The 22,792-nt window shown below is 37.7% G+C and overlaps 1 long non-coding RNA gene across 2 annotated transcripts in view; it reads right to left on the minus strand.

Annotated features, from left to right (window-relative positions):
- The window catches only part of LOC134473527 (uncharacterized), a 47,865-nt gene extending 33,473 nt beyond the window's left edge, over positions 1–14,392 (minus strand). Inside the window, exons 1-2 of one of the 2 annotated variants that reach the window (XR_010043813.1) lie at positions 14,292–14,392; positions 9,435–9,641 (exon numbers count right to left, since the gene is read on the minus strand). This is a non-coding gene — a long non-coding RNA (uncharacterized LOC134473527). The remainder of the gene's footprint in view (positions 1–9,434; positions 9,642–14,291) is intronic. The other variant, XR_010043812.1, reaches the window with a different exon arrangement.
- Between the last annotated feature and the right edge of the window lie 8,400 nt (positions 14,393–22,792).

The raw sequence follows: 22,792 nt of genomic DNA on the forward strand, positions 1-22,792 counted from the left end.
TCCACATATAGGTATTTTCATTACATTTTTCTTATTGTATGAATACTAGAGCTTTCACATATCCCCCATAGGAAAAATAACTCATTCAGATGAGGCAGTAATCTCAAAAGGGCTTCTATTTTCTCTTCATACTTTGAGAGACTAAATTTAGGACCTAACTTCATCAAACAGTAATCACTCTATGCAACAAAAGTAAGTAAGTAGGTTTTACTAGATCTTCTGTGAATTTTTTTAAAACATAAGATTGAAACATTCATAAAAATCACCTAGAACATTTCTGGTTTTCAAATAACTTCCCCTCAGCACAACCATGCCTCCTACAGTTTCCACATCTCTTAAATTCCCACCTCCCAAAATGTTGTATTGACCAATGACTATGTAGTCTCTCACTATCTTATTCTAAAACTTCAATCTTACATTTTAGTGCATTCTTTTCTAGTCACTCAGAACACTCACATCAGGGGAGATATTCATCAAAACAGAAAAATATCATAGGGGTAAATACTGTTACAAGCATTCAATTTTTAAAGAAACACAATATTCCTTTGGCATGCACATATTTGTAGTTTTCTGCAAACTGAGAAGTCTGCTTTAGAGAATGGATAAGCAACATGAAAACAATTATTCATTTGAGTCCACGACAGTTTACGATTTATGAATCAAGTAAGCACTTCTCTTGCCAACTTCTCATTCTTGTATTCCCCCCCTCCCCATCTTCTTCCATTTGTTCACAGTTTTTCAAGGAATAGTGTCAGGAGCGCCTGAAGCTGGAGATCAGTCACATCTGTGGGGCTGGAGTAAGGTAAGGTTGATCCTGAGAACAAAGAGGAGCTGAAGCAAGCCACATGAACAAGCTGCTCCCATCCAGAGAAAACCACGTCTTTAGATTCTATGCAAGCAGATGGATGCTGCATTTCACTAACTTGCTAGATGTATGTATAAATGCACTATGGCGGTTCAACAGTTCCTTTTCTCCCATCAGGAGAGAGAGCAACACTGGATACCTACCTTCTCTCTCTTGTCTTTATTTCTTCACCTCTCATCACCCTTCATGGTCCTCACCCCCAGAAGTTCAAGAGCCATTAGCATCAGGAAAATGGTTGGTATTTTAATTATTTATTGAAGACCAACCAATATTATTATTTTTCTTTTATCCTTATTTTTTCTGTTATTTACAAATTTACCATGGTAAATTCACACCTACATTAAAAGCTATCATTGTTTTCAATACATTTGATACAAAATATATAATTCTTTTACATTGAAACAGTTGAGTCATTTTGATCCACTAAAATTTCCTTTGCATGTACACCTATTTTAGAGGATAACTTTTGATCTTGGCTGGGAGAACAGGATGGTGTCTGAGAGATAATAAACACAGTTTTTCTATGAGAATCTTCCAAACTATGATGAAATAAATTAAACTGGACTTTCAATACAATTGAGCAATAGCTTTTGATCTGTTTCTGTTGTGAAGGCCAAAGTTTTCAAATCATGTTGCAAAATCTTCCAGCAATTATGCAGGGAAAATCCTCTCCGGTTTCTTAGAAAATCTTCCCCTACCATGATAATGATAAATAAGTACTCAGAATTTAAAATCTTTCTCCATCATGTAGGCCTATCATTCATTCATAAGCAATTATGTGAACCTCTTTTCATATATTTCCTTATATTTACATATTTATGCTTGAGTTTTCAATACAGGAAATATCATGGGATTTTTTCCTTTTGTGAGTTGTAGCATGCATGGATTCTTAACCTGGTACTCTTGGAAAGATTGAAACATTCAGACAGTAATAATATCTTCTTGTAGAAAATAAGAGTGATAAGCAGAGAAACAAACTAATGCTTTGAATCTGCATCTGTGAAACAGGATGTACTATACCTAATATTCATCTAGCAGGATAATGGATTGAATAACATCATTTTCAAGGAAATAAAGAACTTTTAAAGGGACATGATTAGACTTTCAATGAGAGGCACTGAAATAAGTTTGATGTGTATATTAGTCACTCCATTGGCGATATGGAGTTATACATGATTTTTCCTTCTAGGGCTTTAGATACAAATTTGTGCTAGAGGTATTGACTTGAGATATAACAGCCTATAGGTAGTACTTAAACTCATGAGAAATGCTTAAATAAAGTCAGTGAATGAAGACAGAGAAATCTCTAAGAAATTGATGATAAATACTCTAATGTTTAATATCTATTTCAAATCAAGGAAAGAAATACTTCAGAAAAAGACTGTGTGCTCAAAATATTGATTAAGTATGTCATACCTGAAAGAGTTAGCTTGAGAAATCCTTCTTTTGGGGGCCATAACAATGAGAATAATTTCAGGTTTCTTCCTTCCTTCATGCCCTCCTTTCTTTTTCATCAGTTCCCAAAATTTGTGTAATCTTCCTTTATTATCCAGTCTTGTGATAATAATTTTTTTCTTCTATTCCTCTGTTTTCTACTAAAACCTTTAATATTTTCTTTTGATGGCAAAATTGCTATACTGAATGATCATTTTCAGTACATAATTTTCTAGTTTGTTTTAGATTTTGTTATAAGAATACAAATCCTGTTTTCATGGTTAAATGGGATATATTAATAGGTAAAACAGTCAGTTACAATTTATCTTGCCCCTAAATTAAAGAGAAAGGATCTTACAACACACAAAAAAGCCAAAAGCCTGTTATACCTGAAAGACATCTCTGAGTAATAGTCATTTCATAAGCATTCTTGACACTAGCAGCAAAGATACATACAGTAAATAATTTCAAAGCATTAATGCAGGAACTAAGCTAAAGTAATTGAATATGTGAAGCCACTGAACGAAGATACAACCCCAGACCTGCTTCTTACCAAAGTCATCTCCAGGAAACAATAAGAAGGAATTATTTGAAATCCATCCACATGAACTCTCTGAAGTTGTAACAGTGGAAATTACAAAGTAAATTTTAAAAAGTCGCATCAGAAATAATTTCTCAGATACTTTCAGTAATGAGGACTATAATATATGGTTAGTGAACCCCATAAGTATAAATATAAAAATAGAAGAACTTAGGAGAAGGATAGAAAACTTGAATGCTGAACATATGAAAAAAAATGGAATCCTTGAGACAGATTCAAACAAATATAAAGGAGATTAAAAATTTATTAAAACTGTACACAGCTAAATGACCCAAGGAGAAGTAAGAATATCATATTTAGGAGACAGGAGTGTGCTTAGTGATCATGAAAAGAAAGATTTCTTAAAAATAGGAAGGGAGAGAAGGTCTTAAAGATGGCAGATAGATAACAGCAGGCAACAGAGGCTCTCTGAGATAGTCAACTTAGATTCCAAAAATAATACAGCGTGGGGAGTCTCAAACAGAGGGAGATACACCCTTCCGATCCAGGAACAAACTAAGCTGAGAAAAATGAATTTAAAATATAGTCCCTGTGCTACAATTGGAACAGCTACAGTCTCACTGCTTCCGCTTGAACTTGCTGCTTGGACTTGCTGCCACTGCTGTGCTTGAACTGGTGCAGCTGGGATAGCCTGCCAGCTTCAATTCACTGGAGAGGCATTTACACTGAGGTGAGGAGTTGGTGAACCAAATTGAGAGCAGAGCTGATTGTCTGCTCACCTTTGGTGAATGAGAGGAATAAAAACTCTTCCATAGAGAAGGGGGAGCTTCAACAGATAACATTCTAGGACCAAGCACATTGGCTAGAACAAGGAGCAACAGTGACTTCAGTCAGCTACTCCCTTCTCAAGTGGGATCGATCGGGAGCACATGACCTGGAAAACACTACAGATTAAGACCCAATAGGCTAGCCCAAATCAAGTCCCTACACCTGGCAGTGCACCCTAACTAAGTGAAGCCTTCAACAGGTTGACTGACCTGGAGGGGTGGCCCATCATAGGCTGCCCTGTTCTGTGTCTCCCTTGTACACTACAGTGAGCAGGAACACCTAGCTGGTGTGATTCAAACAAACTGTAACCAACAAAGAAAGAAACTGGGCCCCCTATATACATTTGTATGGAAGTAACAAAAAATATGAGAAGAAGGAGTAACAAGATAGGGTCCTCAGTCCCCAATTGTGAGAACATTGATCCAGGAAAGGTAAATGCAAAGGAGAATGAAGAGACTAAACATGCAATATCAGACACAGCACTAATAGACATAAAGTGATATCTTCTGGACCTCATAGACAAGTTCAAAAGTGAAGTATTTAACCAAGTAAAGCAAGATATAAGTTGAATAGTTAAAAAAATGCTAAGCACCTCCCAAGAAAAAACAGATGGAAGAACAAAGAAAGGTGGGGGGGGGGAGAATTGTTTGATGGAGAAAAATAGAGAGAACATAGAATACATGAAGCAGGTTCAAAGAGATTACCAGGAAATTAAAAATTCCATTGAAAGCTGGCAAAACTGCTTGAAAGAAACTAAGGATAGATTATTTGAACTGGAGGACAGGTTTGCAATGTGGAAATATGAAAGGAAAATTTCTTAAAAATAACAAAGAAACAAATGGTAACAATACAAAGGCTACAAGATGACAAGAGGATCTATAACTTAAGAATACAGAATGTGAATAAAGAAGCAGGGATACAAACAAAGGAACTGCAAAGGGTATTCACAGAAATACGTAAGGAAAACTTCCCAAATATCGGAAAAGGAAAAGATACTCAGATGTATGAGGCATACAGAACTCCAGCCATCTACAACCAAAACAGAACTACACCTAGGCATATAATAATCAAGATTCCAGAAATCCAATATAGTAACACAATATTAAATGCTGTCAGAGACAAGAAACCAATTACTTACAAGGGAAAGCCCATCAGAATTACATCAGACAAATTGTGGGGCAAAATAATCCAAGACTTGAAAGAAAATAACCTCCAGCCAAGATTGATGTATCCTGCACAAATTATCCCAAGAAATTAATGGAGAAACAAGATGCTTCCAAGATAAAGAGGAACTGGGGGAATTTGCAACCACCAATCCAACTCTACAGAGAATACTCAGGACATTCTAAAGAGAGAGAGAAAAGCACCTGGATTTCAGGAACAGTGTCAGAGAGGCCCCAATGAATAGGGGAAAAAGTGAAATGAAGAAGACAAACAGACAACTAATAATGGAAAAAGCACAATAGAAATGAGGCAGAGAACATTGGATATAATTTCTAATATAGATGGCCTAGCTACACAAACTTATGTTAAAAAAGAGAGAATCACAGGGAGAGTGGATCAAGAGGTAGGGTCCACTGAATGCTCTTTGTAGGAATATAATTAATCTGAAGTAGGGTATATGGACCAAAATCAAACATGAGAAAACAGAACTTGATGTGATAGGGAACCAGAGAGTAACAGGGGCAAATGTAGCAGTATTTATTGATAGGTTGGAAAGACAGGCTTTAATAAGTGAAGAAATACAACTAGAGATCAAGTCCAGAGTGAGAAAGTTCAGAAACAACTTATGTAATTAGCAGGTTGCCCCTAATATAAAACCGAGAGTGTTGGGGAGACCCAACACTACACAGTACATCCTGAGGGAGTGAAAGGGGAGGAAAAGACAGCAGAAGATATTGCTAATACTGTATCAGGAATTAAAAACCATATTACTCGCACCACTCTGCTTGGATGGAACTTGTTTGGTCCCAGTTTGTATACAAGCACTGGATCTGAGAGCACAGGCAGCTGTCCCAAAGATATCAGGATATAACACAGTGGTCATCTTTTATTTCCTATTAACTTAATCTGGATCCTTATATGGCTTACACTGTTGTATCTTGACAGATCTTAGTTAAATCTGATTTTTTTGATTGCTGCTTATAATTGAAAGATTTTATTCAAAACTGTTTGGTTGATGGTATCAAGTTGGAGAGTATAGACAGCTGTTCTGAAAATGACAATAATTCACTATGATACCAATTCTGATTTGATTACTACCTGTTTTTGTAGCTCTACACTATCTACAAAGTTGTATTTATGTTAATTCTGTAATGAACTGATATATTCAATTATACTTTATCTGATGATATAGCCAATTCTGTTGATGATAACAAAAGATAGCACAGTAACCATGATAGAAATCCTTGTACAGCAGTTTTATATGTCTTTTTAGTTTTATGTGTCTATAGGAATATGTTTAGTTCTGTCCTGCTCTGTTCTGTTTCTCCCTCTAATATAGAAAGAATAGAAATACATGTTAAGACTCATGCTTGCATAAAACCTATAAACAGATTATGAGAACTGATCTTATGACACATGATGAAATGAACAAATACTTTGAAGGAAAAAAAGGGGCACTGCAGTACCCAGTGCTGATTCTGGAGTATCATGATGTGAAATCCAGCAATACTATTAATCTTTGTTCAGAATGATTTTAATCTGCTATGTTTTGTTTGGTCCCAACATAAGTGAAGGTATGGATAAATGTGTACCTGTCTAAGAGTATTGATTTGATAGCCATATTACTTAGTTCTTGTTGGATAGTTGAACAGAACTATTTGCAGTCTCCCTGGTTGAATTCTCATTTGTGTGTTCCACTTTTGTATCTTGAACAATTGTTTGTGGGGCAACAATATGTAAACATTAACTGGTGATTTATTACTGTTTATTTTTTTTTTCTTTGAAAGTATGTGCTATTTCTGCCCATTTGCTGTTTTGTTTTGTCTTTCTTTAAATAAAATTTTTAAAAAAGTAGTAAGGGAAGTGAAAACTAAATAAAAACATCTAGATCATGCAATAAAGAATAACATAAGATCAATTGCAGTCAATAAAAATAAAGACAGCATAACAAACATTCACATAAATAATGGCAGAAAACTACCCAAGCATGGAGAAAGAATTTAACACACAGGTAAGTGAAGAATATAGGAATCCAATTAGCCAAAAAAGAACACTTAAAACAAAGCATATCATAATCATGCTCCCAGAAATTCAATATGAGAATAGAATATTCAAATTTGTTTGAGAAGAGAAGCAATCATCCACAAATGGAAGCCCATAAGAATCACAGTCAAATTCTCCACAGAGCCAAGTCAATGAGAGCTTGAAACAACATTCTTCCTTGAGGGTAGCACATAAGCCACCCTCCTTCATAAATAGGAGGTCTAGCCCTCTTCTATTCTGTAGGACTACCTCAGATAGAGATGTCAGGGACCCCTGTAGAGCCGTCACAGTTGTTTCTATTTCTTTTAAATCTTGATCTGCTGCTGCCTGTAATTGAGCTAGATGCTGATTTCCCAACACTAGAGCTGTAGTCCCTGTTCCTATTCCTGTTGCAACTCCTAACCCTAGCAATACAGCTAAGGTGAGTGTTGCAGGTTCTCTCATATACATAGCTGGAGGTAGTAGTCTCCTGGGTGGAAGGTTATGCGAGGAAGAACCTGTACAAGAACACAAAAATCTGTAGACTTGTTAAAAACAGTAGTTGCTATACAGGGTGAGAGGCCAAAATTGCAGGCCCAAGACATTCCTGGGGGTGGAATGAGGTAATTATTTGGCTTGAACTCAGAATGAAGCTGGGCACAGAGTCGTGCTGTCAGTGTTGGTGGATGGCTGGAGTCCCCAAGACAAGTCCCTCTACCTGAGACGTTAGGGAGAGTCAGCTTGTGGTGATTGCCCCAGTCACAGGCAGATGAGCTAGAAGAACTGTTAAAGGTTAAATTGAGGGCCTTTCCTTCATAATATGGGGGAGGAGCAGTCAAGCATAACCAACAGGATTGGGTGAGATCAGGTTGGGTACGATTTAAGGCTGTGTATGCCCCTTTAATCAAACTGAATAGGTTAGAATGTGAATATTGAGGGGCAGGTATATGATCTACCTGGTGTGGGGGGGCTTGAGAAACACTTATGGTTGGGTGACTTACTGTGGTTTGTTTGAACAGCAGTAACAGGATCTGTATTGGACTGATTGTATTTTGGATTTGGATTGTATTTTGGCTTTAGAGCAGGATTTGGGCCTATGGGCACAGATGAAATCTGTAGGGGAACCTTTTTTATGAGAATAAGATTTCCCCTGTCTTTGCCTGACTCATAAACTCGAAGTCCCCAGGTGCATCCTGTCAGCCAGCCAGGGTCTTCAGGAGTGGTGACAGTGATGTTTAGAACCTGACAGGGTCTTTGATTGGCCAGTGGGTAGTCATCTAGTCTGCACCCTGGTGGCCCCCATGTCAGTTTAAGGTGTTTATCAGGGAAGGTGGGTTGCCATCCTGTTGCAACTGTTTTGCAGCCCCAACGAGCACAAAAATATTCTCCCGGGGAATTACAATATGATCTGCCCCCTGTTACTGCGGGACAAAGGTAGACTTGACTTTGTCTGGGACACTGGAGCCCCGGAAAGAACCAACAGGGTGTGAGCACAAACCATGGACTTCCTGATCCTACCCAAGTCCAAACCGTCTCTTGGTCGTTCCAGTGGCTAAGCTCCCATTTCCAGGGTTGATAGGGCGGTACTGAGGAGGGAGTGTGGCAGTGCCATTTTTTTTGTCTTTTTTTAATAAAAACAACCCTACATTTATTGCCCCCAGTAAAAACATAAGGGTAGACAAAACAATATGAACAAACATTTTACAAATACTCCCAAGGCAAACCACTTAATCAGCTGCCTTTTTTATATGGGTACACACTGTAATTGACATTTACCTTAATTGCCTGCCTTGCATCTCACTGCTGTCTTTATTCACTGATCATTTCTAGTTGGAGACACTTTGCAGCAAAGTAATATTATCTCCTTTCAGCATGATCCGACCCAGTTGTTTTCTTGACTTGGTTTTAGAATGAATTTCTTCTGCATCATCTAATCTCCATTTTTTTTTGTCTTTTTCTTTTTTATCGGTACTGGGGATCGAACTCACAACTGCCTGCTTGTAAGGCAGGCGCTTATGCCACTGAACTAAACCTCCAGCCGCCCCCCCTTTTTTTTCACCACCAGAGTCAGTATGGAGGACGTGCCATTTTGAGTATCGGGGCAGTGCACGCCATTTTGAGTACCCTAATGGCCTCCAGAAAAAGGAAGTGGCAGCAAGTTGCCATCTTGAAAAGACTCCGGGATATCAAGGACCACAGAGTCAGGAGGGCCTTAGATAAGTCCGGTGGTGGTGGAGTACAATTGCGGGAGGCAGCTAACGCAGCCTCACCCTGGGCGAGCATCTCCGTGACTTGGGGATCTGTGTGACGTTATGTCAGCAGCTCAGAGATTAAAGTCCAATATGATAAAGCGGTTACCGGAATCTTTTTTGGGCCCAAAACCCCATAATAGTCTTTGAGAGCATCTCCTACTCTTTTCCAACTGTTTAAAATGACGGTGCCCTCTAGGGGGAACCATGGACACACTGAATGTCAAATCTTTTTGTCTTAACCTTAATCCCTCTAATCTTGAGTGCCTCCCTGAGGCCATTCACGAACAATTCGTGCTAAGTGCTTCCCATGCTAATACCGTTCACCTACCGTGATTCAGGTGAGATGTAGGGTGGCCTTCTGCAGAGATCACAGGAACGAAGTCCCAAAACAGTCACGCCAGCCGGCACTTTACCCCCGTGAATGGTCCCACATCGTTATCCCTCATGCCAGGTCTGCCCCACATTTGGGCACCACTTGATCCGTTCCGTGGATTGTTCTCTGGGCCTCGCCTGGAGAGGGGACAGAGATGAAGGGCTGGGCAAGAGAAAAGAGAGATGGAGCCTTGGCGGGATTCCATTCAAGTCTCATTTATTCATAAAATGGCTACAACTTATATAGGGTGGAGGCGGGCCAATGGGGCAGGAAGAGGGCACGGAGTGTTATCTGATAGGTCATCGTCACATCCAGATATATACGATGTAAGCAGGAGAGGATTATGGGTAATGTAGGCAGACATGAGGATCACTGGAAATGTAGGCTGACACACAAAATGCCCTCAGGTGGGAGAGGCAGGGCAGCAGCAGCCATTGTGAGCTGCTTCCTACAAAGAATCTTCATTCTAATAAGATAAAAACACAAAAATGGACAGATTCCTAAATGCCTATGAATTACCAACAAATAGATCAAATAGATATAAAATAGAATCAAATAGATATAAAGATTTTAATTACCCAATATCAGTCAATAAGATTGAAGATGCAATTAAAAATTTACCAACAAAAAAATTCTCAGGTCATTATGGGTCCTCTGATGAATGCTATATAAACTTTAGAGAAGACATGAGGTCATTGCTTTTAATAATCTTCAAAGAAATTGAAAAGGAATCCTTACCACAAACTCATCCCTAGAACCAAGCATTACACTGATACTAAAACCAGAGAAGAATCCTGCCGAAAAAGAGAACTACTAGACAATCTCTCTAATAAACATAGACTCAAAAATTGGCAGAGATATGGAAAAAAGCAAATGTAGCAAATCATCAAGAAGGTTATACACCATGACCAAGAAGCTTTCATTTCAAAGATGCAAGAATGATTCAACAAACACAAATCAGTATATATAATACATAATATTAACACAGTCAAGTACAGAAACCCCATAAACATCTCAATAGACACAGAAAATGTATTTGACAAACTCTAATGCCTATTCATTTAAAAAGGCCTGCAACCTGATAAGATTCATCTGTCACAAAACAAGAGCCAAAATCACACTAAATGCTAAAAACTGAAGATTTTCACTCTAAAGACCTTTTCCACTATCACCACAGTTTTTTAGAGGTTTTTTTTAAGAAGCAAGATACAACTGTGTAGTAGAAACAAGGATTGAACTCGCTTATGTACCTCAGGGAAGCCGAGAATGCTCAGCAATTCTCCTGCCTCATACTCCCAAGTGCTGGTATTACAGACAAGTGCCAGCACACCTGGGTGATAATCACCACTCATCCAAAATAGTTCTGGAGATATTAGCCAGAACAATTAGACAAAAGAAAGAAAAGGAATGGTGATAGGAAAAGAAGAATTTAAAGTATTACTATGGGAAGATGACAGGATTCCCTACACATAAGACCCCAAGTACTCCACCACAACTTCTAGATTTAATAACCAAATTCAGTAGCATAGCTGGGTATAAACCAAACATTCAAAAATCAGTAGCATTTCTATATACAAGAAACAAACTCAATGAGAGAGAAATTAGGGAATTCACACCTTGCAAAGTAGCATCAACAAAGATGAAATACTTAGGTAGCAATGTAATGAAGACTTACAAGAACATTGTATTGAAAATTATAGTACTCTGAAAAAGGATACCAAAGAGGATAGGAGAAAATAGAGTGACTTTCCTTTCTTTTGGACTGAAAGAACCAATATCTTGAAAATAGTCATACTTCCTAATGGACTTAGTGCAATCCTAATCAAAATATCAGTGGCAAGTGGAGGCAGGGAACCCCTCCCAAGGCCGGCGAATTGTTTTCTTCACCTGGGGCTGGCTGCCTGTGGGTCGCATAAGTCCAGCGGAGGCATGTCCTCCTCGCCTGCAGGCCGGCCTCCTCCGGCTCCCTGTTGCTCTGGTAAGACCAGTGGAGGCAGGGAACTCCTCCCAACGCCAGGGAACTGTTTTCTTCACCTGGGGCCCAGGATCTGGCTGCCTGTGGGTCCCATAAATCCAGCAGAGGCATGGAGCTCTCTTCCTCGCCTGCAGGCCGCCCTCCTCCAGCTCCCTGTTTGTCCGGTAAGAACAGTGGAGACAGGGAACCCATCCCAAGGCTGGTGAAATGTTTTCTCTGCCTGGGGCCCAGGATTTGGCTTCCTGTCAAATCAGTGAGTAAAGAGGAAGCAGGGACCTCTGTCCCAGCCTGGCTGACCTCTCTAACTCACGTGGAACAAAATCTGAAGCACAAAAATATAGGAAAATGACAAAACGAAAGACTAAAATGCTGTCTCAAACATCCAGCTCATCCCAAGAAAGCCTAGGAGCCATGTGCATAGAAGAAAACACATGCCACATACCTGAAATACCTGAAATAATAGTAACTGAAATAAAGAAGCAACTCTGGGAAGCCTTAAAGAAAATCAAACTAGAAATAATCTCTCAGGTAAAAGAAGAAATGATAAAAGAAATGAAGGAGATGCTGAACATATCTAAAGAAGACACAGTTAAAAAACTTGAGGAGATAGACAAAAAGATACAATCCCTGGATGAACAATATAAGAAACAAAAAGAATATATAAAGCAGATGCAAAGAGATATACAGGAAATCAAAAACTCGACTGAAAGTTGTAAAAACTGCCTCAATGAATGTGAAGATAGAATTTCAGATCTTGAAGACAAGATTGCAGCCAGTGAACAGGAAAGGAAAGATCTTTTAAAAATAACAAGAAATCAGGAAATAACAATTCAACACCTGCAAAATGATGCAAAAAGGAACAACATAAGGTTAATAGGGATAAATGAAAAAGAAGGGAACAACATAAAGGATGTCAAGAGGACATTTAGAGAAGTAATTGCTGAAAATTTCCCAAACATAAGATTGGAAAATGATATTAAGATCAATGAAGCATACAGAACTCCAAATAGCCATAACCAAAATAAAACTACACCCAGACACATAGTAATGGCCATCCCAGAAATCGAACAAAAGAATAGAATATTAAAAGCTGTAAGAGAGAAAAGACAGATCACCTATAAAGGAAAACCTATCAGAATCACAGCAGACTTCTCAGCACAAATAATAAAGTCAAGAAGAGCATGGAGTGAAGTATGTCAGATCCTAAAGGAAAATGATTTCCCAACCATACATCCCAGGCTGATGTATCCTGCAAAACTGTCCTTCAAAATTGATGGAGAAATAAGATACTTCCATGACAAACAGCAGCTGAAAAACTACATGATCACCAAGCCAACCCTGCAAAGAATACTGAAAGACAGCCTAGATGCATCTAGGAAAAAACCACTAAACAAAACAGACAATTAAACAGAACTGAATGACAAAGATGCAACAGCAGAAAGATAACATGTCAACAATAAACCAATATATAAGTTATAACCATTCATGTAAATGGTCTCAATGTACCAATTAAAAGAAACAGACTGGCAGAATAGATCAAGAAACAAAATCCAACCATATGCTGTCTACAAGAAACCTATCTAACTCAAAAGGATACCCACAGACTGAAAGTCAAAGGATGGAAAACAATACTTTATGCAACAGGAACCCAAAAAAAAGCAGGGGTGGCTATTCTGTTTGCAGACAAATGTGAACTTCAAGCCAATAATGATCAGAAGGGATAAAGAATGTCACTACATACTGGTTAGGGGAAAACTCCAAGAGGAAGAGATAACTATCTTAAATGTATATGCACCAAATTCCAGAGCACCCAGAGTACTTGTTAAAACAAGTACTAACAGAAATGAAATACCAAATCAGCAGTAACACAGTTCTAACAGGGGATCTTAACACACCAATGACACCAATGGACAGATCAACCAGACAGAAAATCAGCAAAGAAATAAAAGAACTGAATTGCACTTGTGAACAAATGGACTTAATAGACATATACAGAGTATTCCACCCAACAACAAAAGAATATACATTCTTCTCAGGAGTACATGGGTCATTTTCTAAAATAGACCATATATTAATTCACAAAACATATCTAAATAAATGCAAAAGCATTGAAATCATCCCTTGCATGCTATCGGACCATAGTGCTACGAAATTAGAAATTAATGATAAAAGATACTACAAAATTCCCACAAAGACATGGAAACCGAATAACACACTCTTGAGTAATCAGTGGGTCACAGATGAAATCAAACAAGAAATTAAACACTACCTACAGGAAAATGAAAACACAAATACAACTAACTGGAATCTGTGGGATGCAATGGAAGCTGTCCTCAGAGGAAAATTTATAGCACTGAGTTCACACATCAGGAAAACAGAATGAATACAAATAAATAACATGATGTCACACCTCAAACATCTAGAAAAAGAAGACCAATTCAGGCCAAAGCCAAAGGAAGAGAAGCAAATATAAACATCAGAGCAGAAATCAATGTAATAGAGACTAAAAAAACAATTCCAAAAAATCAATGAATCAGAGAGTTGGTTCTTTGAAAGAATAAATAAAACTGATAAGCCCCTAGTCAACCTTATTTTAAAAAGGGAAAAAAAAGCTCAAATTCATGCAATAAGGAATGAAAGAAGAGGAATCACTATAGACCCTATAGGAATACAGAAAATCATCATCACCTATTTCGAAAACCTCTACTCTCAAAGGTTTGATAACACAGAGGAAATGGACAGATTCCTAGAAGCATTCTGTCTTAGTCACATTTTACTCATCGCTGAGACAAAACACCTGAAGCCCAAAGTTGGGAAAGGAAAGTTTTATTTCTTACTGTTTTTGGAGGTTTCAGTCCACACTCAGTTGTCTCCAAGACAGGCAGGCATGGCTGGACTGCAGTTCATGGTGGCCACCAGCAGCAAACTCAAACCAGCAAAGAAAAAGACACACCTTCTTCCTGCCATTACATCACATCCTGGCTCCACCCCTATGTGGATGGAGCACTGAAACCATCAATCCAAGCACTATACAATGAACCATCACAAATGAACAATGCAAACTCATGAGGCCTGGGGGACACAGACATAAACCATGACATTCCACCCCTGGCCCCCAGGACTCATGTACATCCTTTATACAAAAGACATTTAGTCCACCTCCAAGAGTTGCTGAAATCCTAACAGCTTCAACATTGCTGAAAAGTCCAAGTCCCAGGTCTCCTCCAAGATCTATAGCAAACTCTTAACTGTAACCCCCTATGCAAATGAAACAAGGTTACACATTTCTAAAATGCAAAGGCACAAGATAAACATTATCATTCCAAAAGTTAAAAACAGGGGAATATAAAACATTGGAAACAAAGCAATTCCAACATCCAGCAGGGCAAACATTAAGTCCTAGAGTTCTACACTCAGCATCTGAAGCAATCTGGTTGCAAGTTCCAAAAGCCTTGGGTGATTCCACCCCCAGGGCACTTCCAGCCATTTCAGCTCCTGCTGCTTTTCTCTTAAATCCTCTCTGCTTGATTTTTGCAGCTTTCCTTGGATCATCCACATTCCTGGCTTTTCCAAACTTCTGGGGTCTCCACTGTACCTTCGGCTTCACCCTTACATCTTCACAAATTGCCCTCCCAGGGGCACACTGCTTGGCCTCCCAGGCCCTTTGCAATCTAGGTGGAAGCCATCTTACCCTCAGAATTTGTGCATTTTCCTTGCACCTAAAATCAGCACCTTGTGGATGCCGCCAAAGTTTGCTGCTAGCTGAAGCAGTAGCCAGGCTTTTCTCTCTCTTGGTTGTGGGGGTCAGTTGCCTGGATCGCAGGGCTCTGTTTACTGATTGTGATGAAAAGCTTCTCTATGTTGCCACCTTTCTGGAAACTCGTGTGGCCTCTGCTGCCATTCTGGAACCTCATGGGGCCTCTGTCGCCATTCTGGACCCTCACATGGCTTCTGTCGCCATTCTGGAGCATGGCACTCTGTAGATTTTTCCTCCGAGCAAAATTTTTCATCTTTGCTATGAGGCTGCACAGGGTGGGGTCTTGCTTCCTGGGATGCCCTGGGGCCATCTTTCTTATCTCTCTGTTTCTCCTTAGGAATCAAAATCTCAACTCTGTCTTTACAATCCACACCCTTCCTGGAATCTTCCTTTGGGCCAAACTCACAGCATTATAAATTATCCTGCTGGGTTCTCTGCTCCTGATTCGAAACATAAAGCTGGCAGAAAGCCACCGACAATAGCCATGCCACAGCCTCAACATTTGGTTGCTTTTTAATTTCTTTTTCAAGATTAATCAGTCCATTTTCCTTTGTCTCAGTCCTAGGCAAAGTCTCTGGGCAGGAGCAAAATGCAGACAAACTTTCTGCTAAGCCATAACACACATCATGTGGAATCCAACAACCAATGCAGTCCTTCCCAGCAGAAACCTCCCAAGCCTGGTCTTTGCCATCAGGCTTTCTATCAGCTTTCTGGTCTCCTGAGCTCTGACCAGAATCTCCTCTACAGAACAGCCTAAGTTGCTCCAGCTCTATGCATCCAGGCGACATGTCCAAACCTTTCCAAACTCCGCCCACTAGGAAGCCATTTCCAAAACCTCTTGAAACACGTGGCCAGGTATAGTCACAGCAAACAACCCCACTCCTCGGTACCAAATTTCTGTCTTAGTCACTTTTTACTCGTCACTGAGACAAAATACCTGAAACCCAAAGTTGGGAAAGGAAAGGTTTATTTCTTACAGTTTGTGGAGGTTTCAGTCCACACTCAGTTGTCTCCAAGACAGGCAGGCATGGCTGGGCTGCAGTTCATGGTGGCCACCAGCAGCAAACTCAAACCAGCAAAGAAAAAGATACACCTTCTTCCTGCCATTACATCACATCCTGGCTCCACCCCTATGTGGATGGAGCACTGACACCATCAATCCAAGTACTATACAATGAACCATCACAAATGAACAATGCAAACTCATGAGGCCTGGGGGACACAACATAAACCATGACACATACAAAGTACCAAAGCTAGGTCATTAAGATGTAAAACTAATGAATAACCCAATTTCTATTAATGAAATAAAAAATGTAATTAAATCCTTACCTACAAAGAAGAGCCCAGGCCCAGACAGATTCACTGCAGAATTCTACAAGAAATACAAGGAAGACCTAATGCCAACACTTCTCAAACTCTTCAATGAAATTCAAAGGGAAGCAATCCTTCCTAAGTCATTTCCGGAAGCAAATATTACTCTAGTATCAAAACCCGAGAAAGACCCAACTGAAAAACAAACCTATAGACCAATCTCCCTAATGAACACAGATGCAAAAATCCTCAAAAAAAAAAAAATAATGGCAAATAGGATGCAGCAAATCATCAAGAAGGTCATACACCATGACCAAGTGGGATTCATCCCAGGCATGCAGGGATGGTTCAATATACATAAATCAATAAATGTAATATACCATATCAATAGAGCCAAAAGTAAGAACCACATGATCATTTCTATAGATGCAGATAAAGCTTTTGATAAGGTCCAACATTCATTCATGATAAGAACCCTGCAGAAAATTGGAATAGATGGTCTTTACCTCAATATAATAAAGGCCATCTATGACAAACCAACAGCCAGTATCATTCTAAATGGCCAAAAATTGAAGGCCTTTACTTTAAAATCAGGCACAAGACAAGGGTGTCCCTTATCACCACTCCTATTTAATATAGTACTGGAAATATGAGCCAGAGCAATTAGACAAGAGAGAGAAATAAAAGGTGTAAATATAGGAAAAGAAGTTAAGCTATCATTATTTGCAGATGACATGATACTCTATATAGAAGATCCACAAAACTCCATTGAAAGACTGCTACATATAATAAATAAATATAGTAATGTAGCCAGCTATAAAATCAATAGCATTCCCATACACTACCAACAAAGTCACAGAAAGAGAAATAAAAGAAACCACACCCTTCACATTAGCAACCCAAAAAATGAAATATCTAGGAATTACTCTCACGAAAGAAGTGAAAGACCTGTACAGGGAAAATTATATTACCCTGAAAAACGAAATTGAAGATGATCTGAGAAAATGGAAAAACATCCCTTGCTCATGGATAGGAAGAATAAATATTGTGAAAATGGCCATTCTCCCAAAACTGTTATACAGATTCAATGCAATCCCGATAAAAATACCATCAACATACCTCATAGAACTCGAGAAATCACTCCTAAAATTCATCTGGAGTGAGAAGAGTCCTAGAATAGCAAGGACAGTTCTAAGATGCAAAGGCAAGGCAGGAGGTATCACAATGCCTGACTTGAAATTATACTACAAAGCAACCGTAGTAAAATTAACATTGTACTGGAATGAAAGCAGAGCTGAAGATCAGTGGAATAGATTAGAAGATACAACCACAACTGCAAACACACTCAACCACCTTGTCTTTGATAAAGGGGCCAAACAGGTTCACTGGGAGAACAACAGTCTCTTTAACAAATGGTGTTGGAAAAACTGGCTCTCCATATGTCGAAAACTAAAACTAAACCCATGCCTATCACCATGTAATACAATAAAATCTAAATGGATCAAAGATCTAAATATTAAAACAGAAACACTAAATCTATTGGAAGACAAATTGAGTAAAAACCTTGAAGATATAGGAGTAGGTAGAGAATTCATGAACAGGACTCAAACCACATGGGAAATACTTCAAAGAATCAATAACTGGGATCACCTCTTATTAAAAAGTTTCTGCATGTCAAAAGAAGTCTCCAGCTAGGTGAGAAGAAAACCACAAACTGGGAAAAAATCTTAATTAACTGCCCCTCACACAAAGGACTTCTATCTAAAACATACAAAGAATTAAAAAATCAGACCCCAAAATTCAAAGAGCCAATCAAAAAATGGGCATCTGAGATTAATAAACAATTCTCAGATGAAGAAATACAAATGGCAAATAAATATATGAAAAAATGTTCATCATCATTGGTCATTAGAGAAATGCAAATCAAAACCCTACTGAGATTTCATCTCACTCCCGAAAGAATGGCCAAGATCAAGAAAACCAACAACAACAAATGCTGGAGAGGCTGTGGGGAAAAAGGAACTCTCCTGTACTGTTGGTGGGAGTGTAGACTAGTGCAACCATTGTGGAGGTCAGTCTGGAGATTTCTCAGAAAACTAGGACTGGAAGCCCCATATGACCCAGCTATACCACTTCTAGGCATAATTCCCAGAAGAACTGAAAGCATCATACCACATGTGCACCCATGTTTATAGCAGCACAATTTGTAATAGCTAGATCTTGGAAACAACCTAAGTGTCCATCAACTGAAGAATGGATAAAAAAGTTGTGGTATTTTCATACAATGGAGTACTACTCAGCTATAAAAATGACTGCATTGAGACATTTATAAATAAATGGACATAGCTTAAGACCATACTCATAAATGAAATAAATAAAACTCACATGTATAAATACCGAATAGTTTCCCTAGTGTAAGAAATAAGAATACATAGAAATATGTGGTAATCATGATTCCCAATCATATTGGTTTGAAGCCATATAATGTTTTCACTCATTAACCGCAATGGTTTTAACCTGGGTTGTTCGATGTTAGTATCTATGATAGCATGAATAGCTATTTTGAAGAAAGCAACACAACATAAAAGCTAGTGCTGATTTAATATCGTCTTGTTTTAAAGTCCCATCAAGCTGTAGAACATCTGTTTCCACCTGTTTTAACATGTTGTATCTTACTATATTTCACTATAAGCTATAGTATAAACAAAACTCTTTATAGGCAAAGAGGTAATTATTGTATTCTCTTGAAAGGTTTCACACTGTCTAGATACGCTTGATATTATAGCATGCGAAGTTACACTCAAATAATTTAAGGAAAGAGGCACTGTGGTGACTCCTATTATGTTAGTTTATCTGGTGGTGAAATACAATGATGCTTGAATTGCTCGATTCTGCCCTGCATTGTTCTATTACAATATCCTCTCTTATCTCAATCTTCCCCCTATTTTAATCTATTTTCTCTCATTTTTTTAATTAAGGGAAAACTAAATTAAAGAATAACAGGACATATTATAGTACCTTTTTTCTTGTCCTATTAACCTGACTTGAACCCCAGTATTGCTCTCCCCATCTTGTTCTGTCTGATTATTATATATTCTATTTTGTTTGATAGTATCAAGTTTGAGGGTATAGGCAATCACTTTGAAGGCAATAAGATATACTATAATGCCCAATATGGATTGACTATCATCGTTTTTTTTTTTTTTTTTTGAAGTCCTGTAAGGTCCTCAGTGTAGATTTTATTGGTTTTGTTCCATATTGTTTTGATCAATTGTATTATACCTGATGATATGGACAACTCAATTTGAAAATAGCAAGAGGCACAATGGTAACCACTTTTGATCACCTGGTATTCTATTTTTGCATCACGTGCTATGCCCACCCTTCTGTTCTAACTGGCTCTGTTTTGCTTAGTCACATTTGTTTTTATTCTCTTCAAACAAGTAATAAGAACCGTGAGAGTAATAAAACCCTAAAAGTGTAATTGTTACTGTAAAAAAGAGAGGAAAGTAAGGTGGACTAAGGGTATAACCGCAGGTATGTTCGAGAGGGTAGGACAGAAAACCATATAACTGAGCTCTTGTTGGATCATTGAATGGAACCGTCTCCAATTCCACTGTATGAATGTTCACTTTATATGCTTTAATTTAGTGATATGGACAACTGTTTCTGGGAAGATAATATGTAGCCTGTTAACTGGTGATTTCATACTGTATATATATTTTTTCTAGAAATACTGTATTATTTGTACCCTTTTACTGCATTGTATTTTTTTATGTCCTTTTTTTTTCTTCTCTCTTTAAATAAAAAAAATGTGAGGGAAAGAAAGTGCTCTAAAGGATACAACTGCAAGTGTGTTTAGGGGTGTTAAATAGCTGACCATATTAATGTTTTTGATTGGATCATTGAACACAACTGTTTACAGTCTCACTGTTTGAATGTCCACTTTGTATGCTTTAATCCTGTGACTTGAACAACTATCTCTAAGATGATAATGTGTAATCTATTAAATGGGGATTTCTTACTGTTTTTTTTTTGTAGTTCTGTATTACTTGTACCCTTATACTATTTTGCTTTGTTTTGGTTTTTTTTCTTTTTCTTTTTAAATAAAATTTTAAAAAATATCAGTGGCATATCTCACAGAATTACAGAAAAATTCCCAAACAATTTGGAACCAGAAGACACAAAATAGCAAAAGCAATGCTGGGGAACAAAGGCAAGGAAGGAGCATTAAAATCCTTCACTTGAAATTATACTACAAAGCTAGAGTGATAAAAGCAGCGTGATACTGACAATAAACAGACTCAAGGATGGATGGAACTGACAAGAAGATACAGAATCAACTGCAAACACACCCACCCAACTTTCTTTTGTTAAAAAGGCAAAACCTGTTAACTGGAAAAAAGACAGGCTGTTTAATAAGTGGTGCTAGAAAATGATTTTCCCAAATATTAAACCAGACTTAAATCTTTCACCAGGCAATAAACTAAAGTGAAACTGGATCAAACATTTAAATATTAAGACAGAATGCTAAATCTTCTGGAAGACAGAAGTGGTACAGCTTTTGAAGACACAGTTATAGGCAAAAATTTATGAACGAAACTCCAACAGCATGGGAAATATAAAAAATCAATAAGAGGTAGTTCAACTTATTAAAAACTTTTATAACAGCAAATGACTGGGAAAAATATTTTTCCAGCTTTTCCTCAGTTAAAAGTAATATCCAGAATACATAAAGAGCTCAAAATATCAGACACCTCAAATTTAAAGATCCAATCCAAAAAATAGGCATCTGGAATGAGTACAGATTTATCAGATGAAGAAACATAAATCCAAATAAACATATGAAAAAGTTCAACATCACTTTTCATTCAAGAGAAGAATATTAAAACAATTTTGAGATTCCATCTTATTCCAGAAAAAAAATTGGCTCTTGCCAAGAAATCAACAAATAACAATTGCTGATGAGACTCCAAGGAAAATGAATTTTTTTCCATTGTTGTTGAAGTGTGAATTGCTGCAACTACTGTGAAACTTAGTATGAAATTCTCTCAGAAAAGTAGAACTCGAGGTCCCATTTGACCCAGCTAGTCTCCTTCTTAGTATCTTTTCAAAACAGTTAAAAGCATCATACCACAGATACATATGTAAACTCATTTTTACAGTGGTGCAGTTGGTAATAGCCAAATCTTGGAAATATCACAAATGTCCATCAACTGATAAGTAGATAGTGAAGATGTAAGTTTTTTTATACAAGAGAGTGCTGCTAGGCCATAAAGAAGGATATACATGAGGCATTTCTAAGTAGATGTATGCACCTTAGCATCATACTCATACATGAAATAAATCAGACACACATGTTTCAATATCGTCTGTATCTTTAGGGCTGAGAAACCAAAAGTGTAAACAAGAACCAATATTTATAGCAGATATTGTAAAACAGGAATAAAATGTTCAAATGAGAAGGAGAACTAGGTGGAGTTTAAGGGGTAAAGGAAAGAAAGGAAAGGAAAAACAAAGCATGGAAGGAAGAACTGGAAACAAAGCTTTTTAAATAAGGAGGGCAAATGGAATTGAAGGCACAGGAGGGAAACAGTAGGGGGAAAGAAAGGAAGGAAAAAGGAAAAACAGAAAATAGAAGAAAAATTGTAGTATTAAAGGAGGGGTGGGAAATGAGGAAAAAGGATCAAGGTATATCATGTAACTGCACAAATTCCACATGATAAATCTTATTATTTATACACCAAGAGTACTACTCAGCTATAAAGAATGATAAACTCAAGACTTTTATTGGAGAATGGATAACTTGAGACCATAGTCATAAGTCAAATAAATCAGACTTGCAGGTATAAATATCATGCTGTCTCCCCAGTATAAAAAACTGAAATAGTAAATAGAATTCCAAAATGTACAATAGATATTGTGAAAATAGAAGTGGGACAAACTTCTGAAAAGGAAAAAACAACTGGGATGAGGAAAAAGAGAAAATAAATAAGGAAAGTTTTAATACATATACTTTACATTATATAATATATACATATATACATATATACATATATATATATACATACACACAAACCCTAATTATGCTACTAATCTCTGTAAGTTCATCAAAAAGAATAGTTTGTGCTTTATTGCTTGATCATATTTTCACACCTATATCTTATAGTCTCAGCAAGTACTTTAAAGATACTCTGCATTACATTAACTACTGTTAATCACATATTATTTTGTTTTGAAATTCTATCATCATTTTTTGTTTTTCAC

The sequence above is a fragment of the Cavia porcellus genome, unplaced genomic scaffold (genome assembly GCF_034190915.1).
Source record: "Cavia porcellus strain 051 isolate PalLab524CR breed Dunkin Hartley unplaced genomic scaffold, mCavPor4.1 scaffold_27, whole genome shotgun sequence".
Classification (NCBI taxonomy): Eukaryota; Metazoa; Chordata; class Mammalia; order Rodentia; family Caviidae; genus Cavia; species Cavia porcellus.